General features: G+C 39.5%; 1 protein-coding gene and 1 long non-coding RNA gene across 3 annotated transcripts in view; both read left to right on the top strand.

The window, feature by feature from the left end:
* Nucleotides 1-9,524, top strand: part of kctd17 (potassium channel tetramerization domain containing 17) — a 38,497-nt gene that overhangs the window by 577 nt on the left and 28,396 nt on the right. The gene's annotated exons all lie outside the window — the stretch shown is intronic.
* LOC106951321 (uncharacterized) lies at nt 4,165-6,776 on the top strand. Its single transcript, XR_001425796.1, has 2 exons — nt 4,165-5,543; nt 6,297-6,776. It is a non-coding gene; the product is annotated as an uncharacterized LOC106951321 (long non-coding RNA).

Below are 9,524 nucleotides of genomic sequence, written 5' to 3' on the forward strand. Positions count from 1 at the left end.
GTGGCAGAGGTGATGTGTTCAGGTCCTGTGGGACATTTGCATTTGACATCCATCGGGTTTGAAGTGTTGTTTATCACCACATATCTATCAGCTGTTGATTTGTTTTCATTCTCTTAGTAAAACTGGTATTAGCGCACAGCTAGCTAACCAGTAGCTTAAAAGCACCAACAGAAGACTTGAGGTTAAAAGTTTAAAGATACCATCCTGCAGTGGATTTCTTTTTCACCAACTGATGTAGACTGACAGAAAAAACACAGCTGGAAAACTGGGTTTGGATTTTACAAAATATCAAGTTTTTAAAACGTGATGTTAAAGAATAAAGCCCCCAGCTAATTTGGCGGTGCCTGTTTGAGTGGATGACATCACAGAAGGCTGAAGAGTGGAGCTGATCAGCTGGTGTTACTAAACTTTGGACAAAATGTTTTTGTATGCGACCTGAACTCTCAGTCACCGTACTTATCACAGCAGAAAAACACTGACATTGCCTTACTTTGCATAACAGCTTTGCTGTGCAGACGCTTCACTCACATCGGCATGCTTGATATTTAAAAGTGAAACTGACAGGTTGATCTACCTTTGGAATAATTTGTATGATTATTTATTGCTCACAATAAACAATAAATAAATTGCATGATAAATTTAAATGAGCTCCATTTTCAGTTGCATGATTTATCATTTTTCTCTTTCTACCAAAAACTGGTGTTTTGGTCTCAGCTAGCCCTTATTTTGAAGGACAATTTTCTTTACAGAGACTTCATCATTCATCTTGTCTGTTGTTTTATTTATTCTGGATATTTAAAGTGTGTTTCTGTGTCAAATCTTCATTAGAATTTAAAATTTATTGATCTTGGAGAATGTGAGAATAGTCACAAAACAATATCGCTTATCGCAATAACTTCTGGGAGATCTTATCATCCAGCATCATTTATCATAACAGGTCTTTTCACTTTTGACCCCAAAATATGAGGAAAAAATGGATACATAAAATGAGATGAGGATGAAACAACCTTGATCCCAGAATGCATGCACTATTCAGAACAGCCACACAAAGATGTGACAGAACTTTAAATCCCCAAACTGTCGGGTTATTTTTGCTGTTTTCATCCAGTATTTGATCAATGAGCATCAATAAATATGAATACATTTGAAAATGTGAATCAATGCTGACACTGTGGGCAGCTTAGCGATACAAATCACACTTCTGGATGTGACTACTAATATCCTAAAGAATTGCATTACAAATAAAATGTTTTTCCAGAGCATGAATGTTTTGGGGGCTGTGAATGTTGTTATGCAGTTCCAGCCACAGTGATCTAAAAACGGAGTAATTAATAGTTCTGATTGCCACTTTATGGCTATCATAACAGCATTAACTGGCGACCGTCCGCCATAGACAGGACTGGAAGTCCATCTGCTGCTTTTTCTCACATTTACAGCCGTTTGTCAAATTAACAAATTTTGCCAAAAGTTATTGTGATAAACGACAATAATGTTGTTTTGAAACCATTTTCAAGTAACGATTGGTAACAAGAACACATTCTGAAAAATCGCCAAACTTTAAATTCTAACGAACATTTGGCACTGGAACTGGAAGACATTTTAAATATTCAAAATAAACAAAGAGAAACAACAAAATTATTTCTGAAGTCTCTGTAAACACAAATCTTCTCCAAAATAAGTTGAAGACTTTAATCATTCAGTTATTGGTAGAAAAACAGAACAAGAATAAATCATGCAAATGGAAATTGATCTTGCTTTAATTGTTAAATGTCTTTTTTAATGCATCCAGCAGCTTTACTGGTCCTTCTGGTTGACAGCTACTGGCTGTGCTCCAGTTTCACGCATGGCGGCACCAACTGGTGGAATTGGTAGAGATTACCCGTTTTCTGCAGAAATGCCCGGCTGGTGTTGTGTAGGCTGAATGTGAGCTAATATTGTGTGTGTGCAGTCTGTTTCTCTCTCCTCTGTGTGTGTGTGTGTGTGTGTGTGTGTGTGTGTGTGTGTGTGTGTGTGTGTGTGTGTGTGTGTGTTTGTGTGTGTGTGTGTAGCTGGGCTCAGATGGATGAACACGTGCCGCCTCTTCTGCAGGGAGCTGCACAGTCGGTATCCGTGCAGCTGGCATCTTATGGGGACAGAGAGGGAAACCTATTATGCGTCTGCCAGTCACATGGAAGCCGAACGCGCTGAAAGGACTGCAGCATCTCATTAATGCTGCACGTTTCCTTTATGCTGCAGCCTTTGATGTGGATGAGGCTCACAGAGCGCGACATGTCTTTACTGGCGGTGAAAACCTTCGCAGAGTCAGATCATCTAACGATGTTAACGGCCGGAGACGTTATAGATGAACTACCTGATGGTCTGAAGTTCAGCCTCACAGAGCGCAGCAGCAGCAGGAAATATGATAATTAGTGACATTTAGTGAAGATCTATAAACAAACTCAAACAAATGAACATCTTAAACTCGTGCATCATTAAGGAGATTTACAACCCGGCAGGTTAGTGGTTCAATCTGCTGCATCAGAGCCACAGGGAGAAGTTTAGTTCGTCTTGACCTTGCTGGTTGCTGAATGATGATGATGGAAACAGAATCTGGTGTTAAACTCTCCGTTCTGCTCATCGCTTTGGCTAAAACTCATTCATGATCATCTTTAAACATATTCTAGCAAGAGCCTGCCGAACAAATGCTGCGGCAGGCCTAATTTCATTGAAGCATGGATTAATATTTAAACTTAGTAAATGAGAAAAAGACACTTTAAAGTCTATTTGTGGTTCTGCTTTGGACCAACGGAAACCATAAATCGTGATACAGTAAAATATTCCCACCCCATCCTGACGACATTTCTAACAGCTGTAGGAAACACATTAAAATTAAAATGAATTTGCTTGAACTAAAGTTTTCAGCAGCTTCAGAACTTGATGTTTTTTGGCTGCATATTCAGCCTGATGATGGAAATCAACAATTAAAAGAGAAAATAAAAACTAGAATGTTTTGTTTTTCAAAAGTTCCTGCATTAAGAAATTCCCTCTTATCTACATTTACACAGATCTGCTCCAATGTTTAGATTTTCTGATAAATCAGATGTGAAGCTGAACCCAGAGCCAGCAGCAGGGCTCGGTGCAGCTGCAGTGGAAACAGAAATCCCGGGTGTCCTCCACCCTCAGCTCCCTCTGCTCAGCCTGAAGACGCAGCAAAACGCCAAACTCACAAATATGTCACAGAAACACCAGCTGCACCTTTCATTAGCTGCACTGCTACCAACAAACTCCAACCCAGCATATTGTTCACATCCATGCTGTTATTCTCAGTTTCATGCACAAATATTCAGTTAAACTGGGGATGCAAGTTAACGATTGAGTTCATCTTAAGTTGAGTTTTCTCTTGTCAAAAATCGTTTCATAGCAGAACAGTCTGTTTTTTTAATAAGCTAGATTTAAAATAAAATAATCATAAAATTTTAACAGCATTTTGTGTGAGTTGTATTAAATACTGACTGAATAAACAGAAATTGTTTTTTTTCTCCACATTATTTCTTTTAGCCCTGACTTGAGGAGTTGGTTGAGCGTTAATATTTAAAATCTAAACTGCATAAAAATCATCTTGCATCCCAAACAGACTTTCCCGCTCTGCAATGGCCGCCATCTTTGTTTCTGTATTAGCTGGTTCCGCTCCTGGATGACCAGCAGCGCCCTCTGCTGGACGGAGGCCAAACTACCACACTGAAAAAAGGTCCAAGCAGACATTATTAATTGATTGGAAGGCATTTTAATCTAATAAACCATTAACCGACAATTAATAGTAAGATTAATTGTTTGCATCTCTAATTAAATCAATTTATCTGGAGAATTATCCATCTTAGAGGCACATTCCTGTGAATCTGACTGGTATTTTTATTAGTTGTACAAAAGTTTCATCTGTTTTCTAATGTAAATTTGAAAGCAGTCACATGTTTCTTGTTTTGGTTTCAGAATTTTAATTTGTGTGAAGGAAGAATAAAGCTTATTTCTATTTTATTCTTTGTAGTTCCACCAGGATTTTGCAGTTTTTATATATTTTTTGTGATTGAAATCACAGATTTTCCGGTGCTTTAAAAATATTCTTTAGAAATATTTGCAAGGAATTTTGCCATATTTTTTATCATATTGTTTTTTCCTGAATTCCTGATTTTAAGTCAAAGTTTTTCCACTTCCATCAGAGACACGTCATCTTAAACGTGAGGCTGTAACGCTCAGCATTTGCAGGGATTTAGTGTCTTTATTGTGAAGTGAGTGTGGTTTTGCTAACAGTGGCAGAAGGACGGATGGTTTAATGCTCTCACTTCCCTGGTGATGTTTCTGCTCAGCTGAAGAACGAGACTTTTCCTCCTGCTGGGACGGAAACTGAACTCCTGGAGCCCAAATCGAGTTTAGTTTGATACGGGCTCTGCTTTTACTTAAATCTGTTTTATTCTGAGCATTAACCTCTGAATGAACCGTGAACACTTTGGATCGGCCGAAGCGATGGATCCGGAGAACTGCCTGTGGATGCGTGAGTCAGCTAGAAGTAAAAGATCGTCTACATTTAGCAAAGATAATGCATTTAGCTGCAGTTTCTTCCACTCCGCAACCAGGAAGCCTGAAAAGTTGACCTCAGTCTCCAGGAAGATCCGATTTTCAGGCTGCCAGCTAAAGACCAGTCCATCCTCTGAAACACTCAGAGGTGGTTCTGCTGAAATACATCCGATAAGATGAAAACGGTGCTAAATATTTGCTCTCCTGGCTGCAGTTTGTAATTGAACTGTTTAAAATCTTTGTGTTGTGAGTCTGAAGGTTTCTGTCCCAACATAGTCTGGAAAAGTACCAAGTGCACAGATTTCTCCTGAACGCCTCATCAGGCGCCTGCTGTGTTGACCAGAAACACTTTCAGCCATAATTTCCTTTCTTCTCCCACTTTAATGTTTTCATGTTTTAACACCTTTCATCCGCCAACTTCACATTGTATTAATATTTTATCATAGACCACCGCTGAGAGATAAAACAATAGCAGTATAAATCGCAAAAAAAGTTTTTTCTGATGGACATATGACAAGGGGTCGATATAGACGTTTAATATACAGAAAAGCCAATAACAATAAGAGCTGGACCAATCAGCAGCAGGCAGACGCGCTAACAGCTAGTATTAGCTAGCTGTTAGCGTTTGCACATCCAGTTGGCAAGGATCTCACAATAAAGGGATTATAAAAAGTTGTAATGAAGCACATTTACCTGCTCGAACAGAGAGACGCCTCCTGCATCATCACGACGGGTTAAGCTAACCGTTACTAACTCGGATCACATTAGAAACATGCCAAAAAATTCACTAAACTGCTGATTACTGAGGATAAAGTCCAGCTTCATTCTGCTGTGAACTGATTTAGTTTTGTAATCATCCCAGCTGTGACGAGTCCTGCAGGTGGAAACGAGCCGCCGTCGCTTCCTGGCCGGCGCCGCGTGTTCAGACACTACGGAGCCGCCGGTTCAGACGTGTGCTGGAATTCACACCGACGGAAAAACTCACAGTACCACAGGTATCAAGACTTGTCTCAATGCAGCTGAGATGCTAAAATCCAACTGTGCCGCTTCACCTTGAACGCATCGCTGGAAGCAACGAGCAACATGGTGGCGTCTGCTGAGCTGAAGCTTTACTGAACGCTCTCGTGTTAGCTTAGCTTAGGTTAGCTTAGCTTAGGTTAGCTTAGCTTAGGCTACGCTGAGAAATATCAGAAAAATAATGAACAACTGTTTATATATTCAGTCTGCTGTTTTGGACATAAAACCAGTTTCACATAATCAACGTTTACTGCTCAACCTGGCAGTGATTAATTACGGATTATTATAATTAAAAGGAAAATAACGAAGTGTTTATCCCTCATAATTAAGCAGATCAGAACAATCAAACTAAAAATAAAATCAATGCCATTTGTTTGCTTAGGAGTTTTTGTTTCCATCAGAAAGATAATATTTATTGATTATGCAACATTTTTCTTGCCAAATGCAGCAGAAAATGATAAACTGGCCTCCTGGTTTTACCAGCAGCTGGGAGGCTTTTCCTAACCAAACGGGTCAGAACCGCCATCTGATCCACAGCCGCTGCTCTCCACTGAACATGAAAACCAAGTTTTACTGGGACTCTGATTAATTCATTGTAGTTTAATGAAAAACGATCAACAAAATAAGCAACATTTCCCATTTGAAACCTATTTTTCTACTAAATAACTGAAATAAACAGTCATATGAGCTCAACAACAAAAATATGTATAATTTTTAATTGTCTTTGATAGGAACATTCGAACCGATATGAGTCACGTGACCAACCATCAGATTGGAGCAAAGCGGCTTCGTCGTCCATCAATGTTTTTGGATGAGCATCAGATTTATGGACCCACCATAAACCAGCTGATTCAAACCTTTTATATTGAACATTTTATTAAAATACGCCCTGATGAGTCTCATTTGTCTGATTAATTCCCGTTAATGTAACAACCTTTAAACTGGTATTAAACATATTTTCATTAAACCCACAAATGTTTTTAAAAATTGTTTTAATGGTCTGATGTAATATTCTAATTTTAAATATATTTGTATTACCTGTCAGTGTAAAGTCAAAACAACTGAACGTCCATCTGTGTGTAATGTAAACAATGTTAAAAAGTTGATGAAATAAATGGACTTTTCAGTTATATTACAGCAAATGTTTGTATTTTTGATAATAATCTGCTTTTCCAGGTAAATTCTCTGTCATCAGATTAAAGCTGGAAATGTTAACATGTTTTTTTTTCTTGGCTTCCTTTCCTAAACAAATGATTTTTACTCTGCTGCTGCATTTGGTCCTCAAACAGTTTTAGTTTTCAGTTTGTGTTGACCAGTATGGAAAACTTTTCAGAATAAAAATGAAAGAAATCAAATTGTTAGAAAATGAAAGATAAACATCAACATTTCTGATAACTCCCCAAACCAGAAGGTCTAGTTCAAACATTGGTCATCATGCTGCTTGTGCAGCTTTACAGGAATGATTTTATGTTACTCAGATCATGTTTCCAGTAAATAACTGAACCAGAACAATTCGTCTTTGATAGGAAAATTTGGGCCGATATCACATGACGTCCCGATTTAACCACGCCGCGATTATTAAAGATATTAACTATTTCTGCAGTGTGTTCAGCGTAGAGCTGGATAAATATATCAATAATATATATCATAACAAGTGATCAATATTAATAGATAATACAGCTGATATATTCCGTAAGATCCAGAACCACAGGCATTCTGGGAGATGTAGGCAGAGGAAAAACTTTAGCAGCTTGGCCTCTCAGAGCTAGCTAAGCTAGCTGGTAGCATCAACTAACTCACTCATTCTTTGGTTGCCTAGCAACAACCTGCTGGGTAACAGCCGCAGTTTCAGATTTCACTGTTGTGCCACATAACAGCTAAAAGATAAAAGACATGGAGGGAAAACTAAATAAAACAGAAAATGTCATGGCACCAGTTTGGAAGTATTTCAGATATTAAAAACAAAAAAAATCAATAATGATCAATTTAGACTAATATGAAACCCTTACAGCATGATACATTTTTCAGCCATATTATCCATTCCTAGTTCAGGGTGATCTGTTGGGACGGCTCCGATCTAAACCCTGGAATCTGACGGATCAGAAAGTGACAGAACCACAGAGGGGAATCCAGAACAGCCGCCATGACACCTAGAGGGTCTGCTGGGCGCCGGAGACATCTTTGGATCGTTTTCCTGTTAAAATAGTCAAACCATTTCTTCTTCCAATTCTTGCATTTGTTTTGGTTGTATTTACCCAGAATGCCCTGCAGTGTAGTCCACTTCCTGCTTTTGGAGCGATCTCCGGTCCGCTTCGCGTTCATGTCAAACCGAACCCAGACCAGATGAACCGGACCAGGGCTCGTTATATTGAAGACACACTGCGACCTCTGACCCCTCCCATCAGAACAGTTGGGGGTAACTGGGCCGACCAGAACCACAAACTCAGATTCTGAGAGAATCTCTGGATGTTTTCAAGCCGTCAAGTCATGATGACGGAGCGCCGGCCTGTCCTTCACTGCAGCTCTGATTATTTAGGAGGTGTGTGTGTGTGTGTGTGTGCGCGTGCGTGCGTGCGTGTGTGTGTGTGTTGTCAGGCCCCTTTCTCTCTAATCACAGTGATTTCAGAACAAACAATCCCACATGCTGCGTTTCTGAACCCTTCCTCCTGGTTTCGTGTCACATCCTCTCATCCTGTCTCACTAAGAGTCTCTGATTCCCTCCCAACATTTCTAAGACGGTTTCCTGGATTTCTTTTTACTGTTTTCTGTATTTTTCTGGCTGTTTTCTGAGTCTTTCTGCCCAGTTGTCTCCTCCCCGTTTCTTCGCCTTACAAACTGCTGGAGTCCTGATTCATCATTTAACTCAGATTTGTTAGATCAACTAAATAACCTAAATATCTTAAACATTCAGTTTCACAAGCAGGCTGTGATTTTCAGTTTGCTGCAGTTGATCGTTTCTGATGTTGACATTCGACATGTTTTCTGCTGACTAATCAGGTTCTTCTGTTCTTAAACTTCTGCTTGGTTCCATTTCTGCAGCTCAACGGTTTGCATGGTCTGTCATTAATTAATCACATTTTAATCAAACCATACATAAACAAAATCAGCAACTTTTTCAATTCAATGCCCTTTTCAACCAGCTTTAGTTTTAGGAGTACAGAGAGAACTCCTCACTAGTAAATCCATGTATTTAATTAAAATGTACTTGTTAAAGTCCTGGTTTTAGTTTTGTGTGTCTGTGGTTTTATTTTATAGTCTGAAATACTTTGCAGTACTACTCTTAAAATGCTTTTGTTACTTTATGCATTTAAAGTTTAAGTAATCATCTCTTTGAATCCCTGGAAGGTTTGCTTTTAATCCCAGGTTAACAGAAAACCTGTCTTTTCAGCCGTCCTTCCAGGTTATGCAACACGCTGCAAACGCGCCTGTTGTGCTGAAGCTCTAAATAAAAGAGCAGCTTGAGGCCAAAGTTTTTATCTGCCTGCCGAAGGATTCAGTCACATGATGAGAGAACGACTTCTCACTGCTTCAGCTCTAAATATAGAGCAGAAAAATATTAATGCACTCCAGCCTCTGTCATTACGCAGAGCGAGGGCGAAAATCAGAACATCACTTTTCTCCCATGTAGCACAATGTGACGGCAGGTCCAGTTTTGGACGCAGCGCCCAACAGAGAATGGAGGCGGACTGTTGATGTGTGTGAGCTCAGCTAACCTGCCAACATGGCGGCTTTCAGGGAGAACGGACCACCAGTAGCAACCCAGTACCAGAACCAGCAGAACCAGCGGTGATCCTGGAGCACAGCTGGCTGATTCCAGTTCAGCTGTACATGTCCAGCAGGAAATGATGTCAGCAGGAAGTTCTCCAGCTGCTGGGACAAAAATAGAGGCTGATGTTCAGAGGAAAAGATGAGAGAAGAAGAAAACAGAATCTGAGAGAAAAACTGAAAAACAGAATAAA

Source organism: Poecilia latipinna, unplaced genomic scaffold, assembly GCF_001443285.1.
Source record: "Poecilia latipinna isolate Pla-1442-1.1 unplaced genomic scaffold, P_latipinna-1.0 Scaffold451, whole genome shotgun sequence".
Lineage (NCBI taxonomy): Eukaryota > Metazoa > Chordata > Actinopteri > Cyprinodontiformes > Poeciliidae > Poecilia > Poecilia latipinna.